The 12,918-nt window shown below is 34.0% G+C and overlaps 1 protein-coding gene across 2 annotated transcripts in view; it reads left to right on the forward strand.

The window, feature by feature from the left end:
• The window catches only part of LOC105466047 (putative EGF-like and EMI domain-containing protein 1), a 193,676-nt gene that overhangs the window by 128,878 nt on the left and 51,880 nt on the right, over positions 1-12,918 (forward strand). For both annotated transcript variants that reach the window (XR_011619881.1, XR_011619883.1), the window contains one exon: positions 1,167-1,309. The gene's annotated coding sequence lies outside the window, so the exon portion shown is untranslated. The remainder of the gene's footprint in view (positions 1-1,166; positions 1,310-12,918) is intronic.

Raw genomic sequence — 12,918 nt, forward strand, 5'->3', positions numbered from 1 at the left:
ATACAGGATTTTTTTAATTTTTCACAAAGTTTCATGGTTTAAAGATTTAGAGCAGCATTTCCATTGCCTCCAAAGCTTCTTCCTAAAGGAACCTGTTTCTGCTTCATTTAGGAAGGGATTGAATTACTGTTTGCTGATGTTGAACCCTTGTGAAAATAATTAATTGCAAAATTGGTTTATGTTTCTATTTACCTTATATTTCTAATCTAATTAATTAATTAAGGCAAGAGAGCTAGGCCACATCTTAACCTACGTTCATAATGCAAAAGAATTAAAAAATTACATCCAGCTGCTCATCTCTAACCCAGCACAAAGGATAGTGAGTCAATAAAGAAGTTTTAAACAAAATTTGCCCAAAGTTTCAGAATTTGCCCCAGGGACTATATCTTCATATTTACTGACATTTCCCAAATTCTCACTTTCCTGCTTTTTACTTTTTTATTAGGGCTTTCTTCTGCATATGCTTAACACCTTGTATCCACTCATATAGTAGTGTAAAATGGGGAAAGAGCACTAGGTAGGAATTCTAAAACCCAGCTCTGCTGTTTATCAGAGATATATTGTAGTAATTGAGATCTTTTAAGCCATACCAAACCTCAGTTTATTTCTCTGTAGAATGTGAGAGCTTAACTCACTGCCTTGCCCACCTCACAGGTGTTAGAACCAACAGAGATAATGTATTAGAGACACACTTTGTAAACTCCACAAGGATAGGTGACTATTAGGATTGAACAGTTGAGTTTCTCTGATCCTTGAACATTGATAAACTGAGTTTCTTCCCAGTCCTGCCTGACCGAGTGGGAAATATGAATCTATTTTCTGTTTCCATGAGCTGGGCAGGGCTTTCTCCTTATCCTCGTAATTCTTCAGAAATAGAACTTGTTAATTCTCTGATGGAAATTAGGCTAAGAGCAAACACCCAGGCTGGGCCTTTTCGGTCAACATTTGGTTGTTTTAATAAAGCTAATACTTTCTATAATCTTCCATCATTTCTCTTTCAGTTGCAAGCACAATGCAATTCAATTTAAAGATAGTTAGAGTCCTGTAGGACATAGATCAGGGGATCTATGGACCTTCTGACATATTTTAAGAAATGAAACAGTTGAAATTAAAGCCATTTTATTTTCAATAACATAAGTACAAATAATTGTGTTTTCATCCTAAAGGTAAGTCTCCTGTATTGGGCATTCAGCGTGAGTGTTGCCTTTTTCTGACCTCAAGACAACTAGCCAACTTTCCCTGTGTCCTTCACAGTGCAACCACTAAAGCTCTACTGAATACTCTGATTCTGAGAAGGCACCTTAAAAATGTAAGTAGCTGTCCTGACTTCTCTTTTCAGTGTTACCACTAATTTCCTTGACACTCCCAGCCTTCTCCTGTTTTCCATCGGCGTTCTTACTTTTATCACATAGCATTCTAGCATGGGAAGATACCCCATGGTAAAAAAGAATACTTTACAAACGTATAATTATCTTATTGAATGCCAAGAAGTAATAGTAAGAACACAGTGTGTTTTTGAAAGCATATCTGAATTGCTTTTATTTTTATTTTCTCCCTCATAGAATGCAGGCCGGGCCTGTATGGACCAAACCGTGCTCTCAAGTGTCAGTGTGGTCACGTAGCTCACTGCAGCCCTCTCAGTGGGAGCTGCACTTGCGTTTTTAAGACAATGGACCCAACCTATGAGGAAAGTGGTTCAGATGATCCTCAATATCCAAATACTAACAACTTTTCAGTTGGTGAATAGAATTTTGCAGACTTTCATCCATGGTTTATTATTTTAACTTTAACAGAGAAATGTACTTACTCAGCCATCTTCAGCCCATCCCGACCTGTTGTGGGGTAAATACCAGGATGTCTCAACTTTGTCATCTCCAAGCACAAGTCTCAGTCTCTAGCCTAGCCTTCTCAACGGTTTTTTGCTGAATAATATACCCAATAATAAGAGAATGTTATTTCAGGATCCCAATCAGTAATGTTTGGACTAATAAGTGGACCTTTTTTATATGCACAGGAGGTATTTAAATTTGGACGTAAGAACTGCTTTTCAGTTCAGGTTGGACTACACTGAAATATTCACACCTATTCATTGAAGACTTCAGTGGCCATTAAATAGCTGGATCCTCTTTAGAAATGTCTAGAATTTCATCTATTTATTCTCAGTATCCTTCTTCATAACAAACTCTGCTCGGGATTGCTCATGTATTGTGTTTCAAACATGACTTTGGTGTGGGAGACTATAAAGACTTTAGCCACATAATGACATGCACTTTTATAGTGAAACATCAAAATGTTTAGTGTGTTTTCTCCGTCACTGGCCAGCAGACAGGAAAAATGTGGGTAGCAGTGACCGTGGCCAGGGCTTAGCCTACTCAGGGGGACACAAATTTCCTATAAATCAAGATCTACTTGTAATCCAGCTTTTAATTCACAGTGGTAATCTTGATTCAAATTGTTTATCATTTAGGACAACTATATAGCCATTTATGAGCCTAAGGTGAGTGCTGTGATAAGCCAAGAAAGACAGCAATAAATACTATTTTATTTTTGTTCTCAAGTAGATTATAAGCACTTAAATTTTTCAGACTACAGGTTAATTCACATCAGCAAACAAAACTTTCTTGGTTGGAAATGTTGTTTCCCATGTTACCCATGCTTTATTGGGATAAAAATAGAGAATATTACAATTATATGACTGAAAATTTGATTTATATGATATGTATGGATGGCTTTTAAATCAAAACAGATTTAGGATAGTATTGACTGAAGGATTTATAAAAATACTTTTATCAATTCAGTACAGTTTCTCATCTTAACGATTATCTTTCTAAATCTCATCACTTTTAGCAGAGCTGAGATATAGCTACCTATAATGACAAGCCATGCCAAATTTAATGTTATTAAATGATATAAGGGAGTTAATGAAATCACTTTCCAAAAAAAAATTTGTACTTTTTATTTTATTTTTATTTATTTATTTATATTTATTTATTTTGAGACGGAGTCTCATTCTGTCGCCCAGGCTGGAGTGCAATGGCGCAATCTCGGCTCACTGCAAGCTCCGCCTCCTGGGTTAACGCCATTCTCCGACCTCAGCCTCCCGAGTAGCTGGGACTGTAGGCGCCCCCCACCATACCTGCCTAATTTTTTGTATTTTTAGTAGAGATGGAGTTTCACTGTGTTAGCCAGGATGGTCTCAATCTCCTGACCTCGTGATCCACCCACCTCGGCCTCCCAAAGTACTGGGATTACAGGCGTGAGCCACCGCGCCCGGCGTATACTTTTTATTTTTCTAGGGATAGAGTCTCCCTTTGTTGCGCAGACTTGGGTGCAGTGGCATGATCATAGCTCACTGCAGCCTCAGACTCTTAGGCGCAAGGAATCCTCCCACCTCAGCCCCCCATGAGTAGCTGGAACTACAGACATGCACCATCATGTCCATCTGATTTTTAGAAATTTGTAGAAACGAAGGTCTCACTATGTCACCCAGGCTGGCCTTGAACTCCAGGCCTAAAATTATCCTCCTGCCTCAACCATCCAAAGCACTGAGATTACACATGTGAGCCACCACTCCTGGCTTCTCCAAGAGATTATAAATTTAGTTAGTCTTAAATGAGATTAAATAAATTACCTTTATCCCCCCAGTATTTGGACTTAAAGATTTACATTTCAGTGCATTTTAACCATTTTAAATCAGTCATTAATAATCTGTTATTTCAAATCAGCTGAAAACTATTCTTTATTCTGAACGTTTGCCCATTTTCTTTACCTGCTATTTGTCCAGTTTCTCTCAACTATCACCATCTAACCTTCAGAGAGAATAAGGTAAATAAAAGCAGCATTCTCTCTTGGGCTGCCAGCCCCCTCTGGATTTTCTTTATTTCATGACTCTTAAAATTGTGACTACAAACAGGGAAAAGAGAAAGAAATCAGGCTTTTCTTCCTTACTAGAGACTGTATTTCTATTCAGGCAGATGAGAAAAATCTAGATTTGATAGGAAGAAAAATAAGGGATTTATTTTGGCTGTTCTTTTTGATTTTATATTACTTTTTATAAGTGAGAAACCATATGTAAAATGTTAAACAAGGTTCTTGGCAAATGGCAGATGTTTCATATATTATCTCCTTTCATCCCCTTTCCAGCCAACACTAAAGCAAATTGTGGGACCGGGAAAGCAAAGTCAGAGCATGAACCTGTATTTGTGCCATCCCAGGACCCTTTAGACAAATTGAATATTCATTCTTATACCAGTCAGCATGAACAAGTGCAATTTACTGTAGCCCCTTTTCTTTATAAAAATTTTTATAAGTTGTCTTTCATATTAAAAAATGAAAATGAGAAAATGTTTACATTGTAGAATGTTTCCATTGTACTTTTGGTTTTCTTGAAAAATATTGATAAGCAATGCAGAGTGATCCCTCCTAAAAATACCTCAGTTCTTCTGCTTGAGAACACTAGCAGATGTCCTTAAAATTATTGTAAGAAATATTTCATGCATGAACCAACATATAATAAACATTCATATTAAATAATTCTACAGCTGGAAAATTATGAAATATAATTTCCTTGAAAACTTATGTAATATAATTTAAAATTTTATTTTTTATAACTGCCACATTAAAACTGCTTCAAATTAAGAAAATAGTGTACAAAGACCTCACCTTTTTAAACAAATAAATAAAGGATACTGTTCACTTTGGCACTACATGAGCCTTTGCCTGAGGTTTTTACATGTGAACCACTATTCAGGTACAGTGAAGTAGGATTTGGCTACCAAGAAATAATTTGCACAAAATGTTAAAGGATCCAACTATTAAGTGAAGTATAATCTAATAGGCATGTCCTCTTTAAGCTAAAGTTTAATGTAAAATTGGAATCCTTGTCATTGGATACAAATATTTTATATATTTCTCCTCTACTTTTTCTGCCTGTTTAATCTGTCCTTAAATGTAAAAATGCTGATCCCCAGAGGAAATGTATCCGCTCATAATATTTAACTGACCTAGAAAGGTGCATGTGCTATGATGTTTCAACCTCCTTCATTTGATATACAAGATCAGAGTGGGGATTATCATGCTTTTCTGCAATAATATAGCTCAAGTTTAAAGAAAAGTGAGCAGATGTATGGAAGTATGCTGGCTAATTTGGAGTCTCAATTCAGCCTGCCTGGGATAAACCATTTCAGTATAACACCTAACTTTCCCCTACTCTTTCTAACTTCTACATTCGTTTATTGAGTTTTCCAGATAAGACAGCTACTTGACACAGGTTAAATTATTTTTCGAGAACTTGGAAATCATTCCAAGAGTTAGTGGCAAGAATTGCATTTCCTTTGTTAGAAATAGCAAAGAGTGTTTGGCCTCTCCTGGGCCTCTTTCACCTTGGTTTCTCTAGGACCTGGTAATACAGATGTAGCAAGAATTTAAAAGAGCATTTGATCAAGTGAACAAATAATAGCAACTGTCTACACTCTAGGAGTTATGTATGTGATTCAGTTGAAATAACTTTTCTTGAGTCTGTAACAGAAAAAAAATCAAAGTAGCTGAGCTTTTAAAATAGATTTAAAAGACATTTCAAAGCTTTGTCTCTTTTAGCTAATTATGTAAAAGCTATGTTCTACTTTTCCTGCTTATATTTTACTTTTTCTAAATAAAAAAACTTAAATAAAAATAAAGTGTAAGATATGCATTTAAAAGTGATAGATGCCTCTTTTATATTCCTCCAAATATTTACAGACTTCTATCTCTAAATCTTATATCAGGATTACATGAAACATCATTTAATAATTCTTCATTTTGATGTTTGTGTGCAAACAGCTTTAATTTTGAAGAATATTAATTAATTCAAATAACATATATTAACAAATTAGGTGTTTTTCTTCCAACAGAAGTCTTAAAAATATATAAAATGTTTTAATATTAATGCCTCCACTTTAAAAAGTTATAAGAAAATGTATTCAATGTAATTTCTTTGCCCAGACTTCATGAGAAAAATTCAGCAATAGTTCAACAGACAAAACGGTTCAGAATTGGATGTTTAGTGCTTAAGTGTTGATAATATTGGTCTCTTGAAACATGGAGTATTTGCTTGTGAATAAAATTCCATATGTGAGATTTGGATGAATTTGGATGAGAGCATTCAACATGTGTTTGATCAACAGTGGAACCCATGACAGATTAGATATCTAAATGGTCAAGTGGTAATATCTGAAATAGTTTATTAATTGAAAAATGCTTTCATTCGTGTCAATTTTCAACCATTGCTTACAAAGAAATTTTCTGCATTTTAACTCTATCTTGAATTCACTAAATAATTTTAAAATCTGTAGTGCCTACTACACTAGGTACTGTTTTCGGCATGAAAAAAGTAGTAGTGAACAAGATGGATGTGTTCTCTGCCCTCATAAACTTGCAGTCAAGAGACTATGATAGCCAACAAGAGCAACGTTTTTAAATATTTCTAGCTGTGCAGTCAGTTTTATAGTTCATCAATCCTTTTATAGTTCATTAATCCTTTCCTAAGTGTATTTCTCACAAATTTGTTAATTCTCCTATGTTAATGCACACTTCGATAAATCAAATATATTTTACCTAACCTTAAATTCATGTAGCAGGTTTTGCTCTTAGTGCTGTGATAAGAATTAAATAAATAAAAAAGAAAACTCCTGAAATACCATTTCACATTTATAGAAAGAAGTATGATTCTTTGCAATGTAAAAGGAAAGTTCACTCTCAGAGCTGTTGTTGAAGCCCTACTGTTATGAGGATTTACGTAGTGGAAGTAGAGAAAAAGAAGAGAATATTCCCTGTGTCCTGACAACTGTTTCATCCTTTTCAGCATCCATGATACCTTCTCTTTTAACAGAGATGAATGTTTCCTAATGATAGAGGAGGGTTTTTAGGCATTTTTTTGAAATCTGATTTTATTACTAGGCAAGTAATTCTGACAAACATTAACAAAATCTTGACATTTTAGTGGGGTTTCAAAACAAGATTAGATTTTTAAAAATTAAGGTAAAATGAACATAACATAAAAGATACCATCTTAACCATTTTTAAGTGTACAGTTCAGTGACATTAAGTGCATTACATTGTTGTGCTATATTCACCAAGGGTTATTTCTTTTAATGTAGGAAGAACTTCTTGATGACATTTGAGTAACATGCAGGGTCCTCAGGCTCAAGTTACTGGTCTACCTGAATAACATAAGTTGTGTACTGCCTGCACTCCTGAAATTTTTCACATTCTTTAAAAATTTAATTATTTGAAAATATACTTTCTATACATTTATTTTCATTTACTAGGCATTTTTGCAACAAAGACATGCTGCACATTTAAGTAGAGTTATACTTTTACTGGAGACAAGAAGAGCAGTCATGGTTGCAGCTCACAACTTTATCATGTTTCTGAATATGCTAAAACATAAAACATCAGTACGTTCATTGTGCTCTATGAAATAAAAATTGAACTCATAATTCTATTTTGAACAACCCTCATGCATTTCCCAGATTTTTGCCTTTTTCCTAAATATCTGCTCCCTGGGCTCCACTCTGGCCTAAGTCAGTCATGATACCAAGGCCTTGAGGTCTTGAGCAGTGTTTCCTGATGAGTATTTGATAGAGTTACAAATTTACAAATTAATAGTATTTAGTAAAGTAGAACGGGGGGAAGGGGGTAGAATTGGTTGGATTTTATACTTGGTAACACCATAACTAGGAAACTCTGGATTAAATAGAACTAAATAGTACACTTTATTGCAGTACTTGTTGGGAACCCAATATGTTGTGATGTGTGAATTTCTAGGAGGAAGATAGAGTACATAAAGAATTTCAAATTGTTTAACTAGGAGTTCCTTTTTGTGAGGAATGTTTTGGAAAAACTAGTGTCTCAAGGAAAAGTTTTTGTGAAAAACAGAGATAAGTATCTACTTAAGTGAGCACTCAGAAGCATCCTTGGTCTGGATGCCCTGATCACACATTTTCATGGTGTTTTTAGTCATTGCCTGAGAGAATTCTAAGCAAGGCCTATATTACTTTATACTTTCCCATGAATCCTCTGTGAGCCAGTACACATTTTTCAAAAGGGCCTTTGAAAATACAAATCAAAATGTTGATGAAGCTTTTAGAGAAATTTGCCTTTCTTGCCTGTCCAATTAATATGAGAAATTAATTTTTAAAACATTAAGGACAATTAGGAAGATGTAAAATACATTGTGTTCTTTTAAAATTGAATTTTATAAAAGTTACATAGGAATAAGTGTTAAAATATAAAAGACCAAAATTTTGCTAACATCTGGGCATTTTATAGAAGTTTTACTTACCCTATTTTGAATAACCCGTGGGGTTTATTTAAATGCATCGAAATTCCAGAGAGAGAATGTCAAGTAGCACATTGCATTAAATCCGTTTTGAGAATCACTGAGTGGTGGCTGGCATGCCATGATTGAAGTGTGAGGATTCTAATAATGCTAGAGTTAAGTATTTTTAGCTACTGAATTTGATATTATTTATTAAATAAAATATTGAACATGAATTATCCCACAGCTCTCCACAAACATACACATACACATAGACCTATCTATGATTTTGGGAGTTTCTTTTAGGATTATATATTTAAGACATCTTCTGTTAAAATGACATTAAAATTTCAAATTTTTACAAATAGATGTATACGCTTTAGTAATGAGAAAAATCTTTCTCACTTATAGATACCTGCAATTCAACATGATTTTTATAGACATCCATTTAAATTTAAAAATTAATAAAATGAGGAAATAAACCTCAATTTGTCAGGCTAAAATACAAACTCTATTCATACTTTGAAATACTTATCCTCGCTATATTATGTGTTGGATAACCAAAGAAAACAAAGGGGCAACAATTATGGAGCAGAGAATCTTATATGCTTGCAATCACAAAAGTGCAGAATTTAAAGAGACTTTAAAACTTCCCCGGTCCTTTTGGTTCATAAGCAAGAAAACTGAGACTACTCAGAGAATTCAATCCTATAGTGAAAAAAATCACAGCACCAACACTTTCTCATCTCTTCTCTCTGTTTTCTCATGTCTCTCATCTTATGTCTTTTGATTATTTCCTTTTGATTTTGTTTTGTTTTTTTAAACTTTTATTTTAGGTTCAGGGGTACATATGTAGGTTTGTTATATGGGTAAATTCATGTCACAGTGGTTTGTTGTACAGATTGTTTTCTCACCCAGGTACTAAGCCGAGTACCTGGCAGTTTTTTTTTTACTCCTCTCTCTCCTCCCCCCTTCCACCCTCAAGTAGGCCCGAGTATCTGTTGTTCCCCTCTTCGTGTCCATGAGTTCTCATCATTTAGCTCCCACTTATGAAAAAAAGCTGATCATTAGAGAAATGCCAATCAAAACCACAGTGAGATACCATCTCACATCAATCAGAATGACTAGTATTGAAAAGTCAAAAAATAACAGATGCTGGCAAGGTTGCAGAGAAAAGGGAACACTTTTCCCTTTTTGGTGGGAGTGTAAATTAGTTCAAGCATTGTGGAAAGTAGTATGGCAATTCCTCAAAGAGCGAAGAACTACCATTCGATCAGCAATGCCATTGCTGAGTATATACTTAAAGGAGTATAAATCATTCTACCATAAATACACATGGATGCATGTGTTTATTGCAGCACAATTCCCCTTTCTGAGATGTGAGACATTATTTTGGCAAGGAGGGTCAGTGAGTCTTACTTTACAGAAATCCCTTTGAATTCCAGCTTTAGTGTTACAGACCTTTCAAACTTGAGTTGTCACCATTTATTTGATTCCATACTGTATACGGGAGAAGTAGTTAAATACAAATACAAGAAATTAAAACTAATGAGAGATTCATGGTCCTATAATGATTTCATCATCATTTAAGGAAAGTAATTTAAATATTAATGTTTTTTATATCTTATTTGGCATATGTTATTCAAATCTTATATTTTAAACACTATTTGGTCAACAGGTTTTAAGAATACCTTCAATTGACACAGCTTAACAATTTCTGTAATTAAAGATAAACACAATTCTCAGAATTAATTCACACAAACATGACTTTTTTTTTAAGTTCATTATCTAAGTGCCAAATAAGCCTCTAAGAAGCATCATTGGTGAGTGCCTCATTTGTAACCATAAGGAACAGTTGCATTCTCTTTATTTTGTTGTTGTTGCTGTTCATTAGTTTAGGAACTCTTGTGATAGGAACCCCATAAAATATTAATGAGTTTATTCCCCTTAAATTTGACTAACCAAGTTTGCTGGCTTATATTTTACTTACTCAATCAAGACATATTCAAGGAAATTTAAGACAATTAACTAGAAATGAATAATCTGGATATGTGTCCTTCTAAAACAGTATTTCTCCAACTTGATCGGGAGGTAGAACATCCGAATATCATTATACTCAAGGTAGTACATGAGTTATTAAAATATTGACTAATATATGAGCCGGAATCAATATTTCTTAGGGAAACTATATTATATGCATATTATATAAAAATCTGAAACATGCACATATAGGGCCACAAAATTTTCCTAACTCTTTAGTTAGATACAATCACTTTTCTGAGAAATTTCATCAATATATTTTATATTACTTGGACATTCACTTTGCCAGACTCAATAATTATTTGGCATCAAATTTTTTTTTAAAGAAACTCTTATTGGTGAAAATGTTAAATAAGAAAATCTAATCGAATGCAAACTTGAAGAAAGATTGGTCATATTCAACTAAGCAATGGAACCCTTTTCCCAAGTTGTGTAGTTTGAGGACTATTAATTCAAAGTCTGTATTATAGTTTGTTGATTGAAAGGTAAACATGGCATCTGTTTTTTGATCCATATACATATAATTTTTTGAAATAAATGAAAACTTTATGCAATAATGTACTTTTTAAAAATAAACGTGTGTCATATTATGACATTTATTTTAAATAGATGTTTTTATAATATGTTTTCTTTGTGATAATGTATGTGTTAAGAATTGCAACTGAGGCCGTGAGCGGTGGCTCATGCCTGTAATCCCAGCACTTTAGGAGGCAGAGGCGGGAAGATCACGAGGTCAGGAGAGAGAGAACATCCTGGCCAACATGCTGAAACCCCGTCTCTATTAAAAATACAAAAATTAGCTGGGTGTGGTGGTGTGTGCCTGTAATCCCAGCTGCTCGGGATGCTGAGGCAGGAAAATCTCTTGAACCCCGGAGGCAGAGCTTGCAGTGAGCTGAGATCGCACCACTGCACTCCAGCCTGGCAACAGAGCAAGACTCTGTTTCAAAAGAAAAAAAAAAAAGGAATTATAACTGAAACACTACTGTTGGGGTGAATCATCTACACTTGAGAAATTAATAGCCAGCTATTTACAAAGGCTAAATAAATCTGATATTTATTAGATCCTCCTCATTTAACTTGACAATATCAATTCACTAGTTGACATCATATTTTTCCACCCTAGTTATTTGAAAGAACCGGTCTTTTTTCTTTGTCTTCTTGATCTATTCTGGAATGAATTTATTGGTATTTTTCTTTTGGCTGTTGGATACTTTTTTCTTTTTCTTTTTTCTTCTTCTTCTTTGTAAACCATAAGAATATTTTATATTTTCTAACTCGCAGGGTTGGTACAAAAACCAAATTTTTTTTTGTGAGAGAATACTTCTTAAGCACTAAAGCAAGCTTGACCAATGCGTGACCCAGGACAGCTTTGAATGCAGCCCAACACAAATTGATAAACCTTCTTAAAACATTGAGTTTTTTTGTGTGATTTTTTTTTTTCTCATAAGCTATCATCAGTGTTAGTGTATTTTATGTGTGGCCCAAGACAATTCTTCTTCTTCCAGTATGGCCCAGTTAAGCCAAAAGATTGGACATCCCTGCAATAAAGTATTTTATATGCTCATATTATTACCCCTTTGTTCATGATTTAATCAGGCAAAATGCAGTGAATCAATTGGCTCCAGTGTATAGATAAAGTTGTTTTTACAGATTTTTCCTCAAACTGATTATGCGCATTGATCTTTGGGTGGTAATAATAATTACATAATTGACTAATAACTTGTATCAAGTTATTAGTATATACGAGACAGTATAATAAGCGTGGTTACAACATTTTACTTAATCTTCATTATAACTATTTGGTACATATGATTAAGTGTCTGATTTTCCTTTTTAACAGTTGAATCTAATAACTTGCTCAGATCATATGGCTCCTAAGTGGAGCAGAACTCAGGTTTGCCTCGTTGCAGAGGCCACGTTTTCAACTATAGTGTGATGCAATTATAAAACACTACCATCTAGGATGAAAATCTATACCTGTAAATTTTGGAAAGTGATAAAATTTTGATGAATTCAAATTAGAATGAGTTCATACTCCAGTTGCTAATCAAGACATACATAGGTAGTCATAGTTTCAACCACCTTTATGTTTGATGCATAAAAAAAAAAACCTATGAGTACATTTTGTCTTTTGAGTGTTTTCTTTTGACATGTTTTATAAGCAGTGGTTAAACAAACAGTATCTCTGAATGACCTTAACTTTAACCAAAAAACATTCACAGTGATTCCATCTCTACCATGTTCTCTTCCAAACCCCAATCAAATTCTTAAAAATCAGAATGGAAAAAAAATTTTTTTTTTGTTAAGCTGACTATAGTATTGCATACTTTTATTCTTAGCTTCATAACAATATTTTGAAATACATGTTGTCCCTAGTTGCCTGTCCAGTTAACTTCAGACCTATGGCATAGACATTCTTTGCTAGTTTTCTTTTCACATTTTGTGGAATGTAATACTCCATTTCTCAGTATTCACAGTGATAGAGCGTACATTCTTCACTCAAAAACATTTGATAATGGCACTTTATAGCAAAAAAGTCTACCTTTTCTACCATTGTGTCTACACCTCTTCACTATGTACCC

This window comes from Macaca nemestrina, chromosome 2, assembly GCF_043159975.1.
Source record: "Macaca nemestrina isolate mMacNem1 chromosome 2, mMacNem.hap1, whole genome shotgun sequence".
Classification (NCBI taxonomy): Eukaryota; Metazoa; Chordata; class Mammalia; order Primates; family Cercopithecidae; genus Macaca; species Macaca nemestrina.